This window comes from Vicia villosa, linkage group LG5 (genome assembly GCF_029867415.1).
Source record: "Vicia villosa cultivar HV-30 ecotype Madison, WI linkage group LG5, Vvil1.0, whole genome shotgun sequence".
Lineage (NCBI taxonomy): Eukaryota > Viridiplantae > Streptophyta > Magnoliopsida > Fabales > Fabaceae > Vicia > Vicia villosa.
This window is the reverse complement of record NC_081184.1, coordinates 127,562,293-127,568,520: the sequence shown is the minus strand read 5'-3', so window position 1 is coordinate 127,568,520 and position 6,228 is coordinate 127,562,293. Positions and strand designations below refer to the sequence as shown.

Below are 6,228 nucleotides of genomic sequence, written 5' to 3'. Positions count from 1 at the left end.
GAAGTAATGGTTTTCAACTTTGTGGTTTGAAGTAGTAATACTCCATCCGTTCTTTTTTAAATGTTTTTTTTTTTTTATAAATTATATGTGTTAATTGTTATTTTCAAAGTTCAAATTAGTAATGGTAATAATTTTGTCAAAATTATTCATAACTATTTATTATAGAGATAGAAAAATATATATTAAAATAATTAAAAATTAAGTATATTATAGATAAAAGAAAAGTTATAGTTTAAAAAGTAACCATAATTAATATCTTTCTTTCTTGGTGTGTATAATTAAGAAAATAACAATTAAAAGGAACAAAAAAGTGTATAATAAAAACCAACATGCGGAGAGTAAAATATGAAAAGAAAAAAAATACAGACTAGATATTTTGATGTTGACTTTAACAAAGAATATGAACAATCTCTTAAAAACTCAAAAATTCTACTTTAGCAACCGATTTTTTCCGCCGCTTAATTGGTCACATAAGATGAGTGTTACACATCATTTGACACATCAGCAAAAATTAACTCTTTTACTAATATTTAAACGAAAAAAATTAACATGACACATTTTAAAAAACTAACTCAAATGTTTTTTTTTTATAAGTTAAGGGTTCAAAATAAACCCTTAATATAAGCCACGAGATAAAAATATTTATTAAACCATAAATTATTTAACTTTTTTACAACAAATCTCTTACTACATGAAAAACATGGTGCAAAGAGTCTGACAATGACAATGTCTGAATAAAAAGAATATATATGAACAGACATTTCTTATTAATCATAAAAACTTTATTATCCATACATCCCAAGTTCTCAGCTTACAATATTTGGTGATTTTCTTGGACTAATATGTTTCCTATTAGTGAAAGCATCTGGACACAAAACATTACATTGGTTCTCTGGTGGACATAAACACAAGGATCCCACACATGTGTCACAGCAAGCTTTAGATGGACCAACATGCTCTTTGTGACACACACAGTAGCTGGCCCAACATGAACCATTGGGATAGCATGTTTTTGTACAACCAGTATTCACAACAACTCCTTCTCTTGCTTCTGATTCTATATACACAAATAATATCATAACATTAGAAAATTATTATAATGTAAAAGTTTGAAAGTAAATTAGTTGACATTAAAAATCAAAATGTGATGAATAGAGAATTAAGTTATTATATTTTCTAACCTGATGAAATGACGAATAAAACTAATAAAAACGTCAACTTCAAAATAATACCCATTGGAGTAGTGTCTTTTATTGTTCATCTACAATGTGCTTCAGATATTTATATATAGTAGTTCATAAATATGTCACATTATTAAGTATCACATTAAATTCAAATATAATATTTAAAATTGATATATTTTCATTATCTGTTAAAAATATCACCTATTAAGATTTCGTCATGCTTTCTTTTTCCAAAAATTTCTTTCTTTAAAATATTAATTTTTATTATTCTTAGTTGTATATAACGCTTTGCTTTGACCAAATACAATTTTACCATAAATAAGACACTTTGCTTTTTCAATATATATAAGGCTTTTTTTAAAATATATATATATATATATATATATATATATATATATATATATATATATATATATATATGTAAGGTTTATTATACTTTTATTAATATATTTTATCTCTTGGAGTTCCTTATTAAGATTCCTTCATACTCTTTTTCCCATGATCCTTTTTTTATTTTTTAAAATATTACCTTTTATATGTATTAATTAAAAAAGCCAAACAACGGTCCACTTTGTACATTTGCTGAGGCAGACCAATCGGGTATTTTAGAAAAGAGAAGAGAATTTTTATCACCGAAGGAGGGATGTAAGGTATCCATGAACATGCTAGTTAGTTCTTTCTCGATAAGAGGAGATTTAACTTGAGCAGCTAGCTCTCTCCAACGCTGAGCATACTCTTTGAAGGTTTCCCTGTCTTTCATGATCATAGTCTGAAGTTATCTACGATCAAGAGCTAAGTCCATGTTATACTTGTATTATTTTAGGAAAGCTTTACCCAAGTTTCTCCATGTACCATTTGAGAGAAGCTCCAATTAAACTGTCTTGGAAGTAGTGAATCAACAACTTATCATTATTTGCATAAGCAGCCATTTTACGAAATTACATAGCCAGATGATCTTTTGGATAGGTGTGCCCCTTGTATTTCTCGAACTCATGGACTTTGAACTTTGCAGGAAAAGTCAAGTCAGAAACCAAGCAAAGGTTCAAGGTATTAAAGCCAAAGATGTCATTCCCTTCAACAGCTTTCAACCTTTTCTCAAGGATGTTGTACTTCTCTTTTACTTCTTCTACTTCATTGTCATGTTCCTGATCACTATATTGGGAGTCATTATCATGTAGGCAGAAGCATGATTGTTGAAAGGAGTCTGAACAGTGGTGTGAATGATTGGTGGATGCTCAACGATAACTGGTATTTGTATAACCTGTTGAGTAGAAGGTTTTACTCCCAAAGCATTCTCAAATGGGGGAGTGTAGTTATGTGGTAGAACAAATTTTGGCCAAGTAGATGCTGGCCTTTGAGCAGGCTGAGGGTCAATAACAGCGTCGGTGACTTCAGCGATGACAGTCCTTGAGGTTCAGCTCCCCTAGCCACTAGTACTTGCATCATCTCTGTGAGCTTAGTGATGCTTCCCTTCAACTCATCGATTTCCATCCTAACTTCCATGTTGTGTTGCTCTTAGTCTGCCATTCTTCTTCAAGAAACACTGTGTGTCTGATAAGGATGTCGGGGAATCAGCTTGTCTTCTCAACTTCTGGAGGAAGAAAGGTATGAGTACCGTATTTTGGAAATGAGAATGCATTTTTAATGAATGAAAATGCTTGATTTTTGTTTTTGATTTTAATATGCAAGAATGAATTCCATGTGATATATGATCAAAGGTAATGAACTTCAAATCAAATGGATACAGAAAGATTATGACTATTTGGCACAAAGCGACTCACAGCAAAATAGTTCTAAGGTTATTTTCTTGAAAGGTTCTAGACACAGTTCTCAGAGTTACGAATTCCTTTTGAAATCATGTCCTCTAAGAAAGTAACTTGCTAGCCAACATCATTTTCAAATGGAGCCTATTCCGAGTGTGGTTTTTGCACTAACCCATAATAATAGTTATGCTACACAAGTTGAGTGCAAAACCATAATTTCCTAAAAGTCATGGTTTAGGGTTTTTCTAAAGGTCCCTAGAGTCGAAAATCCAAATTGAAAACATCATCGCCCAAGTAAATAACTTACTCAATCGAAGATATCTTCTCAAAGGATCTACTCTAGGCGGGGTATTAATACCTCCCACTTGACTTTACGTCAAGCAAGTTTAATACTAAACCACCATCTTATCTTACGTGTCACTCAAGCTCGGGTGTAGAGATTTCTCACAATATGTCAATAATCAAAAGATTCCAACCACGACGATGAGAAATCAAACAATGATATAATAAAGGCAATAAAGAAGCAAGTAAATAAAGTTAACAACATCACAAGAACAACTAAACTAGGGTTGACTCTCTTTAGATTTATGGTCCCCAGCAGAGTCGCCAACTGTCGCGGCCGGCGAAAAATACTCGAGCGCTCGCACGCTCAAAATACAAACAGAGTCGCCATCATTTTTGATTTATTCTAAAAGGAAAGGGAAAATATCGATAAAACCCACGAGAGATAGAAAATGGATAAGATGGTCAACACAACCAAATTAGGGTTCGGGAGTCGGTTATGCAAGGGGAAGGTATTAGAATCCCTCACATCCATCGTACTTGATGACACTCATTTAGTTAGTCTTGTGATCGAATGTTAGCTTGATGTTTACTTGCGTTCTATATATTATGCGAGAAAAAGAAAGAAACAAGATTTGTTTTTTTTATTATTGTGCTCGTCAAGATATTGCATCTTGTGCCTACGTATTCCCTCGTGCAATGGAAAATTCAGAGCTTCATAGTTTGGGGTATAAAGAACTACGAATTTATTGGTTGATTTTATTTAAAAAGTTCGCAATTGGGCGAATGTAGGTCGCGCTTGGGCGTTGAAGGAGATTCGCACTTGGACGAGAAAAAGAGTGTTTTAAGGGATCTTTAATGGAATTCAAGCATTCAAACAAAGGCTTAATGGTCATTTCCTAAATGCTTTAGAACAACTTGTACAAGTACGTACAAACCCTTCTTAATTCCTCCATTGTGGACTAAACTCGGTGCGATTATTAAAAAGGTATTTTTGAAGTTTTTGATTATGGAAAAGAAGTTGAAAAAAGATACTCGGTGTTGATCAAGGTTTATTGTGAAATTGTTTGAAGTTGGCTCGATGTTGGATTGAGAAGTTTCTTTGAATGAACATTGTTTTTTTAGATGAAATTGCTTAATTAATTAAAATGCACTTAACTAACTAATTAAGTTATTAAAAATTTAATTAATAAAATTAATTTGAATAAAATAAATTCAATCAATTTAATTAAGGTAATTAAATACTTAACTAAATAAATCATTTAGTTAAACAAATAGACTAATAAAAAAAGTTGAAATAAGTGAAAATTTGGCTAGGGTGTGACCCAACGGTTAATGAATGCGGGTTGTATTTTTTTAGACAATTTTTTTATAGACCTCCCATCCTTCTTGGTCACCCGTGGCAAAATTCCCAAAATGCCCCTATATTTCGGAGATGCATCTCCGAAGTCACCTTTTATGAAAAAAATGTGGTTTCGGATACGCATTTTCGAAAACACATTTTTTTGTTGAAAAAAAGGTGATTTCGGAGATGAACATCCGAAATAAAGTTAATTTCCAAAAAAAAGATGAATTCGGAGATGCAACTCCGAATTCACCCCCTTGGAAGAACTCAAATATATACTTCCAAAATCTTGTCTGATACAAAAATTATGAAACAAACGAACAACGCTTCGATTTATTATAAAGCATCAAAATTACAAACATCACATAACATAAAATTAAAGATACATATTGCTAAACACGAGTAGTTGAGGATGAGTCAACATTTTAATAATGTCGGCTCCCGATCTTTGAAGTTTCGTATCCAACTCGATCGGACCCTTCGAAGAAAATCGGTCGAAAGTTGTCCACAAAACCGTTAAATCTTCGTCGTTCTTGTCTTCAAATGGGGTGAACTGAACGTTCTCCTCGTTGTTAAGTGAAGGCGAGCGGTACTCAAACTTGACAATCTTCCGATTTTCCAGGTATTACAAGAAAGAGTTGAGCGATGGGATCAATTCCGCGAACGGTGTGTCGCGCGAGAAACGAAATTGGTTATCGCCCAAAAGTTTCAAAAGGTGTTGCATTTCCGACCTCGGGCCCATTTTCAAGATTTTAATATTGTGTCGTTCATTGTATACTTGCTTAATATTTGAAACACTATCCGGTTTGTTTCGCTTCAAATCGACAAGTATGTTCTCGGCGCCACTATGATTGTCGATAACTCTGAAATAACATTCTTCTCTTCGCGGGACAACCGACACGCAATTGGATGCCCGTGTAGCTTAGTTTCCAAGGCATGATTATGAACTCCACAAATGACGTTAAAACGCCACAAATCATCAATCATACGAGTCACCTAGTTTGTTGGTACATACTTCCCACCTCTCTCGCAATTCAATACGACAAAAACTTTTTGTCTACCTTCCATTGTCGGACCTTAATATAACAATGCCAAATCCAAGTCTACTAGCTTCACTTCGAACTCAATCAAGCAATTGCTCACGACAAACGAAGCTCATATCATTTGTAAATTGTTGTCGAACATCCACCACAACGGTAATGGTTTTAACATCGTTAACCGACTCTTTATCAACATTGAACTCTTCTGTAACTTCTAAGTCATCAGCGACAATATTGTCCGGATGCACCATACCTAACATATGCAAAAATACATTAAAGTTGTTAAAACTGTTTTTTGTATTTCTGTCAGACCTTATTTCAGAAGTACATTTTTGAAATTTGTTGGTGGTTTATTTCGGAAATGTACTTCCGAACTGATGCAGTTTTCTTCATCCTAAATCAGGAACAATGTAGTGGAATAAGAGATTAAATGAATGATTTTTAGCTCAAATTGTAGCTTTGTATGCTCCTTTTAGTATGATCAACCGTTTGAAACTTGATTTAGAGACGAAAAATTGATTGAGAATGATGGAGGTTTTGGAGAGGGTTTATGTTTTGGTTTGGATGAAAATGATGAAATAATGAAGGAGGGAAAATTGTATATGAATAGCTTT

At 33.2% G+C, this 6,228-nt stretch overlaps 1 long non-coding RNA gene across 1 annotated transcript; it reads right to left on the bottom strand.

The window, feature by feature from the left end:
• Positions 1-746: 746 nt before the first annotated feature.
• LOC131607289 (uncharacterized) lies at positions 747-1,267 on the bottom strand. Its single transcript, XR_009285244.1, has 2 exons — positions 1,182-1,267; positions 747-1,057 (listed from the first exon to the last, which is right to left on the bottom strand). It is a non-coding gene; the product is annotated as an uncharacterized LOC131607289 (long non-coding RNA).
• Positions 1,268-6,228: the final 4,961 nt, after the last annotated feature.